The following is a 17,218-nucleotide window of genomic DNA, read 5'->3' on the forward strand; positions in this document are numbered from 1 at the left end:
GGAAACACTTGTTGATAACAAAAACAGATACCTCAGGATGTTAGCACAAGCAATACGACACTGGACGAAACCTCCATATAAAACAAATGAAGATGAGACGCATGAAATGCAGTGTGCTCAATGCTCTGGAAACCTGCAGTAATTCCCCACTCTGTTTCAGACAACAGGGTCCTCCCAAAGAAATGGAAAGTTGTGAATAACAAGAGGATCGTGACCGCAATAAATCAAGTCATGGATCAGCCTATTGGAGACAGCATAGCAACACAGGCACTATTATTAGGACAGAAATCCCCGCTCCTAAATAACCACAGAGAGATAAAAGTGACAAGAAACTCTCCTTGGGCTCGCTGTGCTGAACAGTTTCTTTTTTGCACGGGATTGAGGCCATGAGTGAGAGTTCTACGCAGATGCTCTTAATGTGGAATTTCTGGCGTCAGATATAATAGATATAACTCGTGCCCGGTTGCAGCAAAGTTATCGATGGCCTTGTTGCAAAAGTCTTTATGCAGGTTTGCTGTGTGAAGACAAATTCTGAACAACAATCAGGCTGTACAAAATAATTCACACTTATTTACCTGAGAGAAGAATCTCTGGTGTCCATTTCTCTCTTTCCCAGCAGCTCAACCTCTTTCTCTGTCTCGGATGACAGACATTTGTCAGAAGTTCCCAACCAAAGTTGCTGATTTCCTGTGCATGCGTGCCACTGACCACCCCCTCAAGTAATTGCGAGGAATCAGAAGAGCGCATATGCCCCTCTATCTCTCTCTCCAAGTACTGTTTGCAAGAGGAAGAAAATGGTTCAAGCCGTAACTGAAGAGTGTCCCGTCCCAGGGCAAGGGAGTAACAATACCATCAGGGAGCAGGGAGACAGAATGGGAAGATGTTCTTCAAATGGTCGTCTGTTTCACACATAATTCTGTGGTAGAAATACAAGAGTTTTACTGGCTCATTTGTGGTCAACCGGAATGTGAGAGGTTCCAGATTCAAATGTCGGACGAGCTCTGGTTGTTTGATATTCGTTTTGCCAGGTCGCCCGACCAGCTTTTTGAGAATTTGGTAGCATTTCACAAAGTAGTGATTCTTGAAATAAGATTGAGCTTCTGAAGCAGAGGTGTCATTGGAGTGAGCATGGCGCGGCAACGCAAATAGTGAAAGTCAAATCAAGTCATTCAGATCATTTATCCATGCAGTCTGGCGTTGAATTATGCTCCACTTGGATTATCCCTAATATTTGGGCAGATAACATCAGTAAATGTGTACGCGAGGTGAGTGGAGACAGCGCTGAGCAGGATCACGTTAATTGTGCCGGATATGTGGAATGTCAGCAGTGAAGATGGTTTGGAAAGTTGGAGCAGTTCTCCTTGGAGAACCGAAGGGTAAAAGTGGGTTTATTTGAACCTTTCCAAGTCATGAGGTATCTATGCAGAGTCAGCAAGGAGAAAATGCTCCCTTGCATGAAAGGATCGAGAACAATTAGGCAGAGAATTAAAGTGATTGGGAAAATAAGTAAAAATGACCGGAGAAACATTTTCTTTTTCACACAGGGGTTGCCTACGATCTGTAATCACTGTCTGATTGTCACAAAAAAGCAGCTTCAATCAAATTATTGAAAAATGAATTAGATCATTATGTTAAAAGTAGCACTGAGTTCCAGGGAGAAGTCAAGAGAATGACACTAAAAGTTCTCCCCATGTACTCATTGTGGAGAATGGGCACAGTGAAGCTGGGTTGCATCGTCTCCGTCTGCGCTGGGACAAGTTTATGTTTCTATGTGAAATCAGAGTTAGACCAGCAGAATTTGGCAATTTAGACAAATGTTACATTTACACAAATGGAGCATATCTGCACAGCTTACAGACTTCATAGGGAGGGCGGTGCTGTCTGAATCAGCATGGGATAGTACTACAAGCTGATTTGTGGATCAAACAAGTGCACATTGCCATTCATGTCATCCCAGAGTGAGAGACCCAGAGATGGCCAATCTCTCTATCGTACATGTGTCTGCTCGCTTGGGTGGTGGCTACAAATAAAGCGTGAAAGTGGAAACACATGGCAGATTTGTTTGAGTTTGATGTGCTTACTGCAAGCAGGAAACTAAGGAAGATAAAGGATAAAGCAATTGAAATCTGCTTGCAGGAACAGCAAACACATTGTAAGGCGCATAGGTATCTCTTGATGCCTTGAATTTGGTTGATAGTCCTAGCATCCCTTTCGCGAGGCCACGCTGCTACAGAAAACATTATGTCACTGCCTCGAAACGTTGTGCCGTAGCGAGGCAAATATTTAATTGTTTATCAGAGTTTCATTGCAGCAAATACATCTTTTGCCAAAGTGAGGGGAGACTTCATGTAACAGACGTCATATAAGGAACTCTTTCAGATAAATAATCTCACTCCATCTCAGCATGCTGTGCGTCTCCTCGGCACTTTAACTGTCATTGTACGTGCACTGAATTTGTTTTGCTTGTTCTGCGTCTCTATCTGCCTGACTCTTACCTTCTGGGTGGTGTGATGCAATGCAATTGCGAAGCCAGAATAAGGCTGCAAAAAAAAACATGCACTCGTCTTCAAATGCAAAGGGAAACTAGCAAGTATAACTGAACGTTTTTTTCTGACTATTCTGAATTGTCTCCGTAAATCTCTGCTATCGGCCCTATACTGGGCTAACTCTTAACCCAATTTTCAATTTCACTTCAGCCCTAACTTCGTACTGATGTCATTGCCCTCTTAAGGTTTGAAACACTCGTCTTTACTCCTTAAAAGTAAACAGGAAACTCAGTCACACTGAGATCACATCTACGAGTTAAACCTTCACTCGAAGGAAGGTCTCGGGTCCAAAAAGGGAATGACAAACATTTAACTCTGGAATTAACAGCCAATAGGCTAGAAGACACGAGTAGAGATACAACCCATGACCTCCGATTTACAAGACAAACACACTCCCATCTGCTTCTGTGGTATTTCCGAATTGACTAAACCACTGCATTACTATGAGTGAGATTGTTTGGAAATATTGGAAAAGTAAGACAAACTGACAAGTTACTTGGTGTTAAAATACATAACGGGACGGTGAAGATAGAACAGCGAATGGTTGTGTTCAGACAAGACAGGATGTCATTCCAAACAATTCGGTCAAGCTTCCCATTGGCAGACAAACGACAATGAGGGGTTGGGTCGACCTTTGCAGCGATCAGTTTGCAACAGCTGAATGTAAAAGTTTTCCTGCAATTGGCTTGGCTTTAATGAGCGCATAAATGAGGGTCAGTGTAGTAATGATTTCCTAGCTCGGAGAAGGGAATACTTGCCTTCAAAGTCACGTCAGGAATGTTCGTTGGAATCATCCTAGGAATGTGAGGACTGTCCTTTGGGAGCATACAAATTACATCAGTCAATGCTCGATAGAGCTTAGAACATTGAGAGGTGAGGAAAGTACGTCCATTCTCAAAGTAATCATTTGGTTCATTCAATATAGGGAAGCATGAAGTGATGCTCAAATGGGGCATCAACACAGAAAGACAGTACACCATAATTAGGAGGGTTTTTTTTTACTTAAATGTAAATTTCAGATTCAGTTTAACATGTGGTAAAGGAATTTACTGCCCTGACCCAATCTGCACTGCAAGTGACGACAGCCCCACAGCGAGGTGTTTGAATATCACTTCCCTTGGAAATGGCCGAGAGTCAGTCGGGTTACTGGGATATTGACATTATAAATTGTTCCCACATTCCAAGAAGTAACAAAGGAGATGAGAGCTTTTGATCCACAGAGAAACGATGTCCATAATGTGATTAGACAGTAATTTGGGTTAGTTCAGTTTATAAATGGAAAAAATAAGTCACATTAAGTCAGCAAAAAGATCATTGTGCAAGCGTAATGTCTGTAGTTCAGCCTCAATTGGATCATCGTATGTAATTTTTGTCATCGGTCTTCACCAACAATGCAGAGATTAGAAAATACACAGCTGACTATATTGGGATGATGGACAGGATGCAGGATTACATTCACGTGATGTTGCAAAATTTGGAAAAGTTGCATCTGAACCTGGGAAAATTGGGAAGTAAACAAACGTAATTTCCCTGACTATGCGAGTTTCAGAGTGCCTGTATAGGAGGATGATTCCCTTTTTCATGAGAATGAAGTTCAGAGAGGTCAGAGATTCAAAACCATCAGTGAATGATGAAGGAAATATTAGAACAGAGTTTCTTTCTCTCAGAGAGTTAAGTTGGCAACAATTTTCCAGAAATAAAGTTAGAATCTGATTCCAGAGGGTTTAAAAAAACAAATAAGAAAACATAGAAGGAGTGGATTTAACAATGGAAGAGAGTCAGTGGCTGGATCTTACAGGGATCGTGGGGGGAGGTGTTGGGCGAAATGTAGGTGGTAGGGCAAGGGTGGGGGCAGGGCCAGGCAGGAGAATCAATTCAAATTTAAATGACTATAGGTGTAAGGAAATTTTATGAACAGATGATTAAGACAACGCGAAAACGCTTGTGGTTTTGAAAAGTACGACATATTCTTCACAGTGAAACCCATTATATATTGCGACAGGACCGATCAGGATTTTTCAAAGCAGATACAGGAAATTTAGAAGTAAATACATTTCGTGAAGGCGTGCAGTTGAATAGCGTTGACAATAAAAACAATTTATGAATTTGAAATGGGTGGCATATGTTTCCCCGTGAAGCATTAATAATAGAACTGAGGTTATTTTGTTATTGGAAACAAAAGTTATGCCCTAACAATTAGGAAGTGAACTGTCTCTGGGAGATGCAATTCCTGCTTTTATCGGGCGCCTTTTATTGACTGGGTTCAAATTCTGACAGAGGTGTGTTTTCATTCCGTTTCCAAGGGGGATGGATGAATGCCTTTATTATTCTAACATCAAATGCAGACGTGAAAAGGGGATGTTTGATGAAATTAAATCAAAAGAAATATTCATGAAATTGACTCCTTCTTGCTTTTGGCTGACATTTGCTATTTTGACGACTATGAGTTGGCTTCCTTTCCTGGTTCATGACAGCAACCATAGCAGAAGCAGAGCAGCTCTGGCAGGAATCCATTTACTGCCCCTGATCAACGAATGATCCCCAGAAAATGAGTCAATGCCTGAGACTCTTAAAGATGGGGAAGGTGCCATGACTGTCTCTGTTCACCGGACAGTTCACCCTTTACTCCCTTCGGATTCCACTTCCCAAAGAATATTTAAAGATTCATAAAGCTGAGACTTGGTTTTCTGGTTTGTTTCTTTGCCATTCCTAAAAGCTGCATGATTGGGTCGGTGGGTTCAGGAAATGGAAAAGTGCCTACTCGCAGCTTGTGGGACTATTTCAGTTTGCCTTCCTTTGATGCCGCTGGGACATTAACTCGGATGCTCTTGGTGACGTTTACAAATGTAAGACAGTGAAAGGATTCTCGTTCATGTGCAACAGAAAGTCAAACCTCATCACGGCTTCAGTCGGATGAGAAATATTGAAATGGAAGTATAAAGATGCTATGAGCTGCATTCGAGCCAGAGAGAAAATTACAAACTCCTGATCTTGAAACAGATGCATCACCATTACCTTACCCAGTAGGGAGCTGAGGAAAGCACATCGGATTCGTTCAAAACCAAGAGCATTCGGTTCCTAATGATCCGAGTGCAGGAATACAATGAGTTAATTGTTTTGTCGTTTTACTTGAAAGGATATTGGTGTAAGATGCCTGAGGGTATCTGTTTTGGAATCTGCCCCCACCCCCATCCAACAAACAAATCGTTTCTTTCTGGCCGTTTCTGATGGAGGATCGAGAATTATTCCTGGATCCGCCCTGTGACATACAGACTGGAATCAATCTCCCCTGGTCACAACAGGATGTTAAAGCACAAGAGAGAGGCTGAAGCAATCAAGGGCAGGATGAGGGGGACAAACAAATTGGAGAATGACCGAAGATGATTGGGGACAGGCAGAGAGCTTGGGAAGAAGTTGGATAAAATGTGCCTTTTGTCCCCCTTTGCTGGTAACGACGTCTTGTTGGGATACAATCACTTCTCTTAATCCTGCGCAGCAAAAGCTCGCTCATTGAGAGCCGGAGGTGCAACAGTAGCATGTCTGCAGGCAGTTCATAAGGTTGTGTGCTCTCGCCACATCAGGCTCATGGTGTTTGGCGGCAACATGAGCCACCGATATTGGGGATGCTGCTTCTTTGTGCTTTGCTTATTCAGCAGCTTTTTAAGCATGGAGGATGTTCTCTTATCAGTTTTTAAATGGGAACATTGCTGCAGGGATGTGATGTGCCCAACACAAACTGTTCATCGTGGGGTTTAAACACACAGCCGCCTCTTTCTGGGCAGTTGCTTCATTCAATCAGTGACAGCGTCATATTGATAAACTATACTGATATTTTCACACTGAATTTGTAAACATGTAGCTTCTCGTTGAAATCTATCAGGATATTCCAGCTCTTCCTGTTAAAACAGGTGGCAATGAGTTCAGGAAGGTAAATTTCCAAACTACAATAATTCCTTTTACAGTTAGAATGATCTTTATTCGACAGCAGGCGAGGAAACTGCTGTCCCACGGCCCCTCTTCACATTACACAGTGAGGCTGAAATTTATAAACTGTTTAGGTAAAATCCAATGGCAAATAAAGAGATCAGGTTGGTTAATGCTGTCCACTTCCTGACTGGTGTCTGATTTAGAGGCAACTCTCCAGGAAATATATGTCATGTGGGTCTATTGCATGAACAGTGAGTCTGAAGTTAGAAAGGGGTAGTTATGGAGGGGTGGATTTCTGACTGGAGGTCTGTGGCCAGTAGGGTTCCATTAGGATAATACCTGGACCTCTGTTTGTAGTTTTTGTAAGTAATTTAGAGGTAAACGTCAGTCATCTGATTAAGTTTGCTGATGAAATGAAAATTGGTAGACATGTGGATCGGCCGGAAGGATACAAAGGATAAAACAGGATATAGACCAAGTGGAAAGTTGGCAGGACACGTATGATGCATTTTTGGAGATCAAATGTAGGAAGAAAGTTTGTAGTAAATGTCAGGAGGCTGAGGAGCATTGATAGACAGAGGGATCTGGGTGCAAATCCATTGCTTCCTGAAAGTGACAACACAACTGGCTCAGGTGGGAAAGAAAGCCTACAGCATGCTTGCCTTCATCTGTCCAATCAGTGAGTATAAAGTTTACCAATCTTATTGCAATGACTTCAAGACTTTGTTTTGACCACATTTGGAGTACTATGCGCACGTCTCATCGCCACACTGCAGGATAAATGTGGAACCATTGCAGGGTGTGCAAAGGACATTTACCAGCATGTTCCCTGGATTGGAGTGGCTCCCTTGCCATGCCCTTGCGTCAGTGAGCCTTTCATTCTAGTAAGCTAACCAAAATTTTGCAACAGCACAGAAGCTGAGGGGTGAACTGATAGAGGTACATAAAATGAAGAGAGGGATGCATAGTGTGGAAAATGGGAATTTCTTTGCCGGGGGAAATATTAAATATTAGCAGGAATAGGATTGAGATGAGAGGAGAAAAGTATGAAATGAAACGTACAAGGAAACTTTTCTTCCACTAAGTTTTTTAAGTCTCTGAGTAGGCGGCAGAAGCAGAAATGTGAGCGAAGTTTTTAAATGGTATTTATAAAGAGTCGTCAAACAGGTAGAGAACAGGGATGAACTATGATCCACTTTGTTTGGTCTCAATCAACCTTTGGTTAAAGTGACCGAACACTTTGCTGTGGGACGGTCTCATTCCTCGTCGCTCAACCGATTCATACACACACTCAGGTGCCTTTGAAATGTTGTCATTTTTACAAGCGCCCACCACTTCCGCTGGCAGTTCACACCATACACACACCACGTTCGGCGTGAAAATATGACCCTAAGAATTCTTTTAACTTATTCTACTATCACCTTAAATATGTGCCCTCCCATTTTGCACTCGGGCCGACTCTTAGAAATTGACATTGACTATTCCCTCTATCCATATCTCGCGAGATTTTACAGACTTCTATCAGGTCATTCCTCAACTTCTGATGCTCCAGGAAAAAAAAAATGCCCCAGTCGATTCGGCCTAGGCCAACAGTCCAAACCCTGCAACCCTGACAACATCGTCATGAACATTTTCTGGGCAATTTTATGTTGTATCTTTTACTTTTTACAATGTCAATAACGTTGGACAGCACCAATCGATTTAAAACAGAGAAATCAAATGTTGAATGGCTGCAAATTTCAATGGTGTTCGAAGGACAGTGGGTAGAGCAGTGGGGCACTGTGTTTCTGTAGTGTAGTGGTTATCACATTCGCCTAACACGCGAAAGGTCCCCGGTTCGAAACCGGGCAGAAACACTGGCACACCTTTTATCACGGCCACAGGTTTCTTCATTCCTGTGGACAGAGTTTCCTTGCCTTGCCCTTGTCGTCAGTGAGCCTTTCATTCTGGTCAGCCACCCAAAATTGCAGCTGTCATAACACTACTGCTGTGGACAGGAGGGTAATGCCAAAGCATTGCTGTGGAAAGCTTTGTTAAATTTCTCTCGTTCCTGCTACTGAACATGGGCCGATTTTGAGAACACAGGTGCTCAAGCTTTTTATGCGTGCATTTGCTGTGCCCGTACATTTTTCCTGTCATGCAGTCATGTTGCCTTCCTCCCACCCCAAGCCGCACCTCCATCTCCTACCTAATAACCTCATTCCACCTCCTTGGCCTGTCCGTCTTCACTGGACTGACCTATCCCCTCCCTACCTCCGCATCTATACTCTCCTCTCCACCTATCTTCTTTTCTCTCCATCTTCGGTCCGCCTCCTCCTCTCTCCCTATTTATTCCAGAACCCTCACCCCATCCCCCTCTCTGATGAAGGGTCTAGGCCCGAAACGTCAGCTTGTGTGCTCCTGAGATGCTGCTGGGTCTGCTGTGTTCATCCAGCCTCACAGTTTATTGTCTCTTTTAATGTTCTCTTTTAGCTTCTCCTTGTAACGTGCACATTATCAATTTTAACAGGCATCGGATTCCCCTTCATATCAACAGAATCTGCACAAGGTGTTCTGTCAGACAGTGATTAACAGACCCGAAACTTCTCTGTTCAAAGCTTCAAACAGACCAACTTTCAGTTTTCTACTCTATAAGGTGAGCTTTCCCAACTTTCCAACTGAACATTATTGCTGACATTCTACATACACGGCACCATTCACATGAATCTGTTCAGTGCTGTCCCTCATCACTTCAAATCCCGGCTTCCTGAAGTTTCATGCCCAGGACTGAACGATAATGCAGCTGAAGGATTCATTGAGAGGCGGATTGCATGGGCGAACAACCTGAAACACGTGTTCTCGCTTTGAACAGGTGATTCCTTTTGCCGTGTTCACTGTAATGGTACTTCTGCCCCATCCACACTGCAGGCAATCCGACCTCTTTGAACAAGCTGCTTTGAAGAAAAGCTCCTCGGGCAATATGGCAAAAGGGAAAGGAGAAATCCGGTCTTGATGGGAAGTTGAACCAGGGACCTCTCGCACGTCAATGCCGTAATTGTAACCTCAGTGAGGATCATACCCCAAGGCCAGGAAGCCAGCTACACGCTTGCTTACTCAGCGAAAAACCAGCTGAGACGTGCTCAAAGCAAAATACCCCCATGTTCTACGAATTCGAAGCTGCAAACAGTTTCAAGAACATAGATAACAAGGTGCAGAGCTGGATGATCACAGCAGGCCAAGCAGCATCCTGCTCCTGAGATGCTGCTTGGCCTATTGTGTTCATCCAGCTCCACACTTTGTTATCTTGGATTCTCCAGCATCTGCAGTTCCTATTATCTCTGTGTGTAGAGCATGTTCCTCTCATTCTGTCTCGCTGCTCCCAGCCCAGTGATGTTTGTCCGTTGAAGGGAACTGGGTCTCTCAGATGGTGGAGTGAGTTGTTTTCTTCCACTTGGATCACAAAAATATTGAAAGATTCATGGAGATGGATACTGGGTACTTATTTTTTCCTACGTTTCCATGTTTCCAACAACCAACTGATTTTTACCCCTTAAATCTTGTCGTAATCCTCCGGCTTCCTCATGACACGGGATGAGGGAATTCAGTTTTGTGCCAAGATTCCAGAGGCCGGGATTGCTCTGTTTAAAGCAAAGAAGTTTAAATGGAGATGGCGCAAGAGCTTGGATGAAGCAGACTGCAAGAAACACTTTCTAGGGAACTAGAATTTTAGAACATAGACGATAAAGAGAGAGAAATAATAGGAACTGTCGATACTGGAGAATCTGAGATAACAGGTTGTAGAACTGGATGAACACAGCAGGACAAGCAGCATGAAAGGAGCAGGAAAGCTAAAGTTTTGCGTCTGGGCCCTTCAGAAATGATAAAGAGAGTTATGTTTACATTGGACTTTTCACCACCTGTGATGACGTCCATTGATCAATGGGCAGACCTTCTTTAAAGCTTGCATCCTGCTTCTCCACATGCAATTTCTTTGCTGTAAAGAGTCTGAGGCATCTCACCCTCAAATTCATTGAAACCTGCCCTCATGGGTGAAGAATGGAGTGTGATACTGAATGCCTGTGATTTGAACTTGAGAGGTGCCCCTGTTTAGATTAGATTCTCTACAGCTTGGAAACAGGCCCTTAGTCGCAACAAGTCCACACTGCTCCTTGAGGCATCCCATCCAGAACCATCCCCTATAACCCACACATGCCTGACCACTACAAGCAATTTAGCATGGCCCATCCACCCAGCCGGCAAATTTTGAACCGTGGGAGGGAACAGGAGTACCTGGAAGAAACTGATGCAGACTTAGGCAGAATACACAAACTCCGCACAGGCAGTTGCCTTAGGCTAAAATTGAACTCAGGTCCTGGTGTTGCGAAGCTGTTGTGCTAACCACTGAGCCACCATACTATGCTTCCCCATTTATGCATCCCACTTGAAACAGGAAACGTCCCCCTCAGCAAAGAACCAGCAACAGTGCAGAGCCATTAACACTAAATCACGTGAGTTTTCTTGTAAACTGTGTTCATTACCGTTGCTTTGAAGAGTGAAAGCCGCATTAAGTGTTACTAACAAATTCTTCCCATTCTGACCCGCTGCTCCTAAGTGACTCTGTTTGCTCCCTTCCCTCCAGACCAAGCTCTCTCCATTGGTGGCTGGAGAAAATCATCTTCCACTGGTAGGCAGTGCTTCAGGAGAACAGCATGAATGCTCTCTTCTGCTTCCTGTCAAACACAGTCTTGCGGGCCGGGGGAGAGTGTGGTGGAAGTGAGTGATATGGAAAGTCAGAGAGGCTGTGCAAAAAGGAGATTGCACATGCAAAGGAACTTACATTCTGTTAGGAACCTTGTCCAAATAATTGCATCTAAGATTGTCAGAAAATGCAGAGCTGCTTGAAGAAGGATAATTGCTCTCAATTTCGGGGAAAAGTGCTTGTGGCCTTTCAGATGCCACAGGGAGGTCACTGCTGTCCGACTCAGTGTGGAGTATTACTACAGCGAGCTCTGTCCCTCATGCACACTGCACCTATGTGTATAAAACTCACCATCTTCTTCACAGCTCAGAGGATAGAGGCTGCTCTGCAAACCATCCCAGAGTGACTGAGAACGGGAGAAGGCGCTTTATGCCATCACCCTGACAACGCCTGAAGAGAAAAGAGATGTGTGAGAGCGCACTGTCTCCACGGTAGTATTTTTTCATCATTTACAACCTTGGCCCCTATGATAATAAAATTAATTTGAGATATTTATTGAGTTGCAGATAGCAGGAAACAGTGAGTCAGCTTAACCTTTCTCTGAAAACGGTTGAGTAAATTGTGCAAAGTAGCAGTTACTTCTCCCTGGTGTTTAGGAAATGAGAAACAGCAGATGACTGTTTCCAGAACATGACGTGAGCCATAGGTGATGGGCCCATCGGGTTCCCACTGTGACACTCTGCTTACATGAGCTGAACACATGTAAAGAAATTACTCAGTGACAACATCTGTTGAATTAACTTCTGCGAGGGTTTGCAGCCGATGGAATAAAAAGCTCCAGGGGAGCAGGGGTATAACATTGTCCATGAGGAATTGTTTCCCAGATTCGAGGAGGGTGCACAGCACTGTCCTCAGGTTCAGTCTTGGGACCACCTCTCTTCCGGACAGATATTACTGATCCACATTTTGCGCAGAGTGGACAATTCCAAAATCCCAAATTGCACAATGTCACTAATTTATTCAACACAGAAACGCACTGAAACTGTTTTTTTTTTAATCTTCCACAGCCTGATCTGACACTGGAATATTCCAGCTGTGAGAGGGGCGTGGTGAAGTTGATGAATTGATATTCAGTGCTGTTGATTCACATTGTCCTCACCACGTTATAATTTAGTACTCTTTTCTGCTGAAAATGTGAACACGCCTCACCATTCGATAGAACATTTCAATGATTTTTTCCCCAACCGTCCACATAACCTTGTGGACCATTGGGAATCAGAAATTCATCGATTTCCACCATCAAAAAAATTCGAAAATAACTTGCCAACAGTGGAAGGTAACGTTGCTGTTACAAACCAGTTGAACTTCACCACGAACTCGCATTTCTTTTCAGGTGAGCAACAGATTCTGGTCTGATTGTCTTTCAAACGGTATTATTCCCAGAAAGCTTGCCCTGAAAATCTGACGAATTTCCTCTGGTCAGCAATAGGGCATGGGCAACTTTCATTAAAACGTGACTCTGGTGGGACTCGAACCCACAACCTTTAAATCGCTATATTAATGTTGATATAGAAGTCCAACGTGCTCTCCATTGCACCACAGAGCCTCAGGCGTTCCGTTTTTGCAGTACAGAAGTTTGACTCTTGTGCATTATTTTTGTGTCTTTCTTCAGGCATCCGTTTTTATTCGGGTCTTCGAAGCAGGGTCAACAGACCCAAAACGTTAACTTTGCATTTTCTTCACTGATGCTGCCACATCTGTTGAGTTTTTCCAGCAACTTCTGTTTTTGCATCCCATTTTCCAAAACCTGACTCCTATCCATGTGTGATCTGGCACTTCAACTGGTTATCTAAACACTCTTAAAATGTTCTGATCATTCTTCGCTTAACCACACGTTCGGCAGTGAATTCCAGATACCCAGAACTCTCTGGGGGAGAACACATGTGCCTAAAATCTCCTCTAACCCTTCTGTGCCTTGTTTTTAATCTATGTCAATGGTTACTCATGCTTTTCAACAAGATAAAGTTTATTCCAATTTTCCGTTTATAAGCTTCATATTTTTGAACACGTCAATCAGTTTCTCCACTAAGCTTTCTCTGCTCTCAGAAAAACACAACAGCTCTAGCCTCACTCATCTATCTTCACTGAGGAAGTGCTCGAGTCCAGACAATATCCTGGTCTTTAAAAAAAACATTAACAGGATGAAGTTATTGCTGGCCAGGCCCATCCCTTTTCCCCGGTGGCCTGCATCCACCCATAGGCCAGACTAGGTAAGAATGGCAGTGTCCTTCCCTAAAAGGCATGAGTGAATTAGATCAGGTTTCTCTTGATAATCGATTCATGATCGTCATCAGCTGTTTTTAATAAAGTAGCTTGAAGTTCCACCATCCGTTACAGCAGTATTTGAGCCCGGGTGCTGAGCCTATTATCTAGGCCTCTGGATTAATAGCCGAACCATAATACCACTGGACCATCACCTCCCCTTTGAAGGACTGGCTCTGGATGCCCTCTGGGACAATTACACTCTCGCTGCACTCTCACGAACAAAATGGAACATGTTCTTTGAATTAAAGCAGAAATTTCTGGACAATTCAGCACAACTGGCATAATCGCTGGATATAATTGGTTGTCACTTGTGCCAGAGTACAGTGAAAAGCTTAGTTTATGAGCAGGACAAGCAGATGATAGTAAGAAAAGGATGTGCAGATGAGCGGTTGTGAAAAGTCTTAGGCAGAGGCATAAAGGTCACATTGCACAGGGCGTGTGGTTACCGAAATCACCGTTTGCAAGATCAGCATTATTTGCTCTACTGGGTCTGTGGCTCAGGCATCGTCAGTACTCAGGTCTGGATGGCCATAGCATCCTTAAATCCGTCGGATTTAAAGCAACACTACAACTAATTTTTACAGATTTAGATTTCAGTTTAAAAATGTAGATTGATAATAACACATGTTAGAGTTAGATCTTCTACAGGGATGTCACAAAGAGTCATATGGTGTCAGTGCCATCACGAAGGCAGAGTCCAGCAACGCTTCTTCAGAATGGACAGTGGCAAGGAAAAGCTGGCATATAAAACATGCTTCCCTAAACAATGTGGCCTATGTGCATATGTCTGAATATGAATATCTTTGGGGAATTCAGTACTTTTTTTAATTTCAAGTACATCTTATCTTTAAATTCCTTCCTGAGACATGGATGGTGCTTCATTTCCTTCAAGTCTTTCTGACTGTAATATAGCATTTTCGAGTATTCTGAAATACCTCCTTAAAAGTTTGCCATTACAAGTCTACTGACCCACTCGTAAACCTAATTTTCCACTTTATTTTAGTCGGTCCTAACTTCGTACTGTTCCCGTTTTCCTCACTTTGGTTTACAGTGCGCATCTTGGAACCAACGGTCCCTTCCTCAAACTAAATATAAAACTCAGTCACGCTGTTCTTACTTCGACTGAGGGGTGGTTTCACCATGAGGTCATCATTCAACACTGTGCCGTTGCATATTACCAGATACCCTACTGTCTTATTATTGCTGGAAAGTATTGTTCTGATACATTGCCCCAATAACACCTCATCAACTCACTATTCAAACTACATTCGTCAATCTGGCTTAGCCAATTTATACCATCATTAGAATCACCAAAGATTGTTGCTGTGCCGTGACTTAAAGGGAGAGGGCTGCTTTAAATGCAGCAGTAATGGAATGATATGGTCTTAAAATCGAACAGTTGGCAACGGCACACACTTTGGTTCGGCAATTAACAACCAATGCTAGTTAGATGCAGGAATTAAACTCATGATTTCCAGTTCATGAGATCAGTCCCTTTCCACAAGCCACCACATCTTTACAGTGGCCAGGTGCTGCGAAACGACTGCATTCTATCAGTTTGGTACACACGAACCACCATTGTTTGAAATATTTGGAATGGTGCATTCAGACAACTTAGCACGTCATTGTACATGATACAGTACAGGCTACCATGCACAGGAAAATGACACTGAGAAATGTAGCATTTATGTCAACCTTTGCTAGAATCAGATTGTAAAAGCTCAATGTGAAAGTATTACAGCAATTTCCATGGGTGTAATGAACGCACAAATGCAGGTCGTTGCAGTAATGATCTCCCTGAACTGGAGGAGGAAATACTTGCCTTCGAGGCCACATCAGGAATGTCCATTCGATTCACTCCAGGGACGAGATGTCTGTGTTCCATGAGCATACAACTATATAGTGCTCCACAGAGTTTAGAACAATGAGTTGAGGGAAATGTCTTAATTAATAAATGAATAATTAGGTAGAATTCAAGACATGGAAGCACAAAATGATGTTAAAAGGGGACACCAATATGGAGAGATGATACACAATAAGTCGGGTAGTTTTGTTTCGTAAATTTTAGATCTCAGATCCACGATTGCCTTTGGCGAAGGTATTCACTGTCCTTACCCAGTTAGCACTGGAAGAAAAAGCAGCCCCACAGTGAGGTGATCGAGATCATAGAACTTCTGTAACATCTATAGTTCAGCCTCGCTTGGAGCATTGTGCAAAAACCTTATCGGATTAGAAAAAAAAAGATGCAGATGGGCTTTACTGGGGTATAATGTCATTAGAAAGGACACAAAAGAGTTTTATCAGGGTTTTGGAAAGTTTGCAGGATTATATTCACCAGACGTGGGGTCAGTCAGAAATGCTCTAACTGACTCAGAGAAACTTAGGAAGTGAACTAATGGTGATTTGCCAGAAGACTTGAGGTTCAGTTTCTAAAAAAAGGGGAAAATTCCCTCTTGCGACTGAATCGAAGTCAGAGAGGGAAGGTATTCCCAAGTGTCGGTAAATAATAAAGGAAATATTCGAGCAGAGTTTCTTCCCGTCAGAGCATTATTTAAATCCGCAACAATATTCCAGAAACAAAGGTAGTCAGTGATTCCAGAACATTTTGAAAGACATATAAGCAAAGATACAATAGATAATTCAACAAGGGGAGAGAGTCTGTGGCTGGGCCTGGGTGGGAGAGATGGTGAGGATGGCGAGTTCGGGGGGTTGGTGTTGTGGGGAATCAATTTGACTTTGAATAACTTCAGATGTGAATGGTTGATTAAAGCTACTTATAAAAATGATCGTGGTTTTAGAAGATGTGGCATTAGATGATCAGAAGCATTATAAATTGTGAAATTACTGAGCAGGATTTAAAAATAGCATAAAGGAAATTTAGATGTAAATACATTTCGTGACCGTGTGTGGTTGAGTAGCATCGATAATAAAAATTCTTACGGCTTTGAAATATGTGCTAAACGATTCTCCGTGAAGCATTATAAAGGGAACAGAACTTTGTTTTTATCAATTGGAAAATAAAATTGTACGGTGATAATCAGGAAGTGTTTCACCTCTCGGAGATGCAATTTCTGATTGTATCTTGTGCTTTGAAGATTTGACCACATTTGAAATGATTTTTGCATCTGTTTCATGCTTATTGATCCTGCTGAAGAACTCCATCAAATAGTCTCAGTGGTTTTCGTATTTTCCAGCCTCTGTTCTTCTCAGCAGCACATCAATTCAATGAATTCCGACAAAAGTTGAATGCAATGAGAAACGGTGTAATGAGATAAATCTAATTCTTTTTCATTATTGTAATGGATTCTGCCAATTGGCAGCAAGGTGAATAATATTAAACAGGCTAAAAAAAAACCAAACCTTTTCTTTTCCCGGGGGTTACGCTATGCAGGTTAAGCCACGTGAGAAAGGTGATCGAGCTGAAACTCTGTGTTGATTTTTCTGTACGTGTTTAATACATGCTGGATATTTGTTGATAACTGAGATGTTTCCCACCAACAAAACCATTCCCCAATCCACAGAAATTGACATTTTCTAATAAAGTTGAATTTGCTCAACATCAGCCGTATTCTTAGCACACTGCCCCCATGTCATTAAGAGCTAATTCACGTGAAGCTCGAACTCATAACGGGTATTTCACAGGCCTCTACACTTTCATATAACTATCACATGTTGGCCAATTCCATCACTGGACCCACATTTTCTACATTACGTTCATATTTTAGAATGTAGATAATGAATT

At 42.6% G+C, this 17,218-nt stretch overlaps 2 non-coding genes across 2 annotated transcripts; one reads left to right on the plus strand and one right to left on the minus strand.

The window, feature by feature from the left end:
- The first annotated feature begins 8,256 nt into the window (after positions 1-8,256).
- trnav-aac (transfer RNA valine (anticodon AAC)) lies at positions 8,257-8,329 on the plus strand. The gene has a single exon. It is a non-coding gene; the product is annotated as a tRNA-Val (tRNA).
- Positions 8,330-12,665: 4,336 nt separating this feature from the next.
- Positions 12,666-12,757, minus strand: trnar-ucu (transfer RNA arginine (anticodon UCU)). The gene is given in 2 exon segments: positions 12,666-12,701; positions 12,721-12,757. It is a non-coding gene; the product is annotated as a tRNA-Arg (tRNA).
- Positions 12,758-17,218: the final 4,461 nt, after the last annotated feature.

Source organism: Stegostoma tigrinum, unplaced genomic scaffold, assembly GCF_030684315.1.
Source record: "Stegostoma tigrinum isolate sSteTig4 unplaced genomic scaffold, sSteTig4.hap1 scaffold_50, whole genome shotgun sequence".
NCBI lineage: Eukaryota > Metazoa > Chordata > Chondrichthyes > Orectolobiformes > Stegostomatidae > Stegostoma > Stegostoma tigrinum.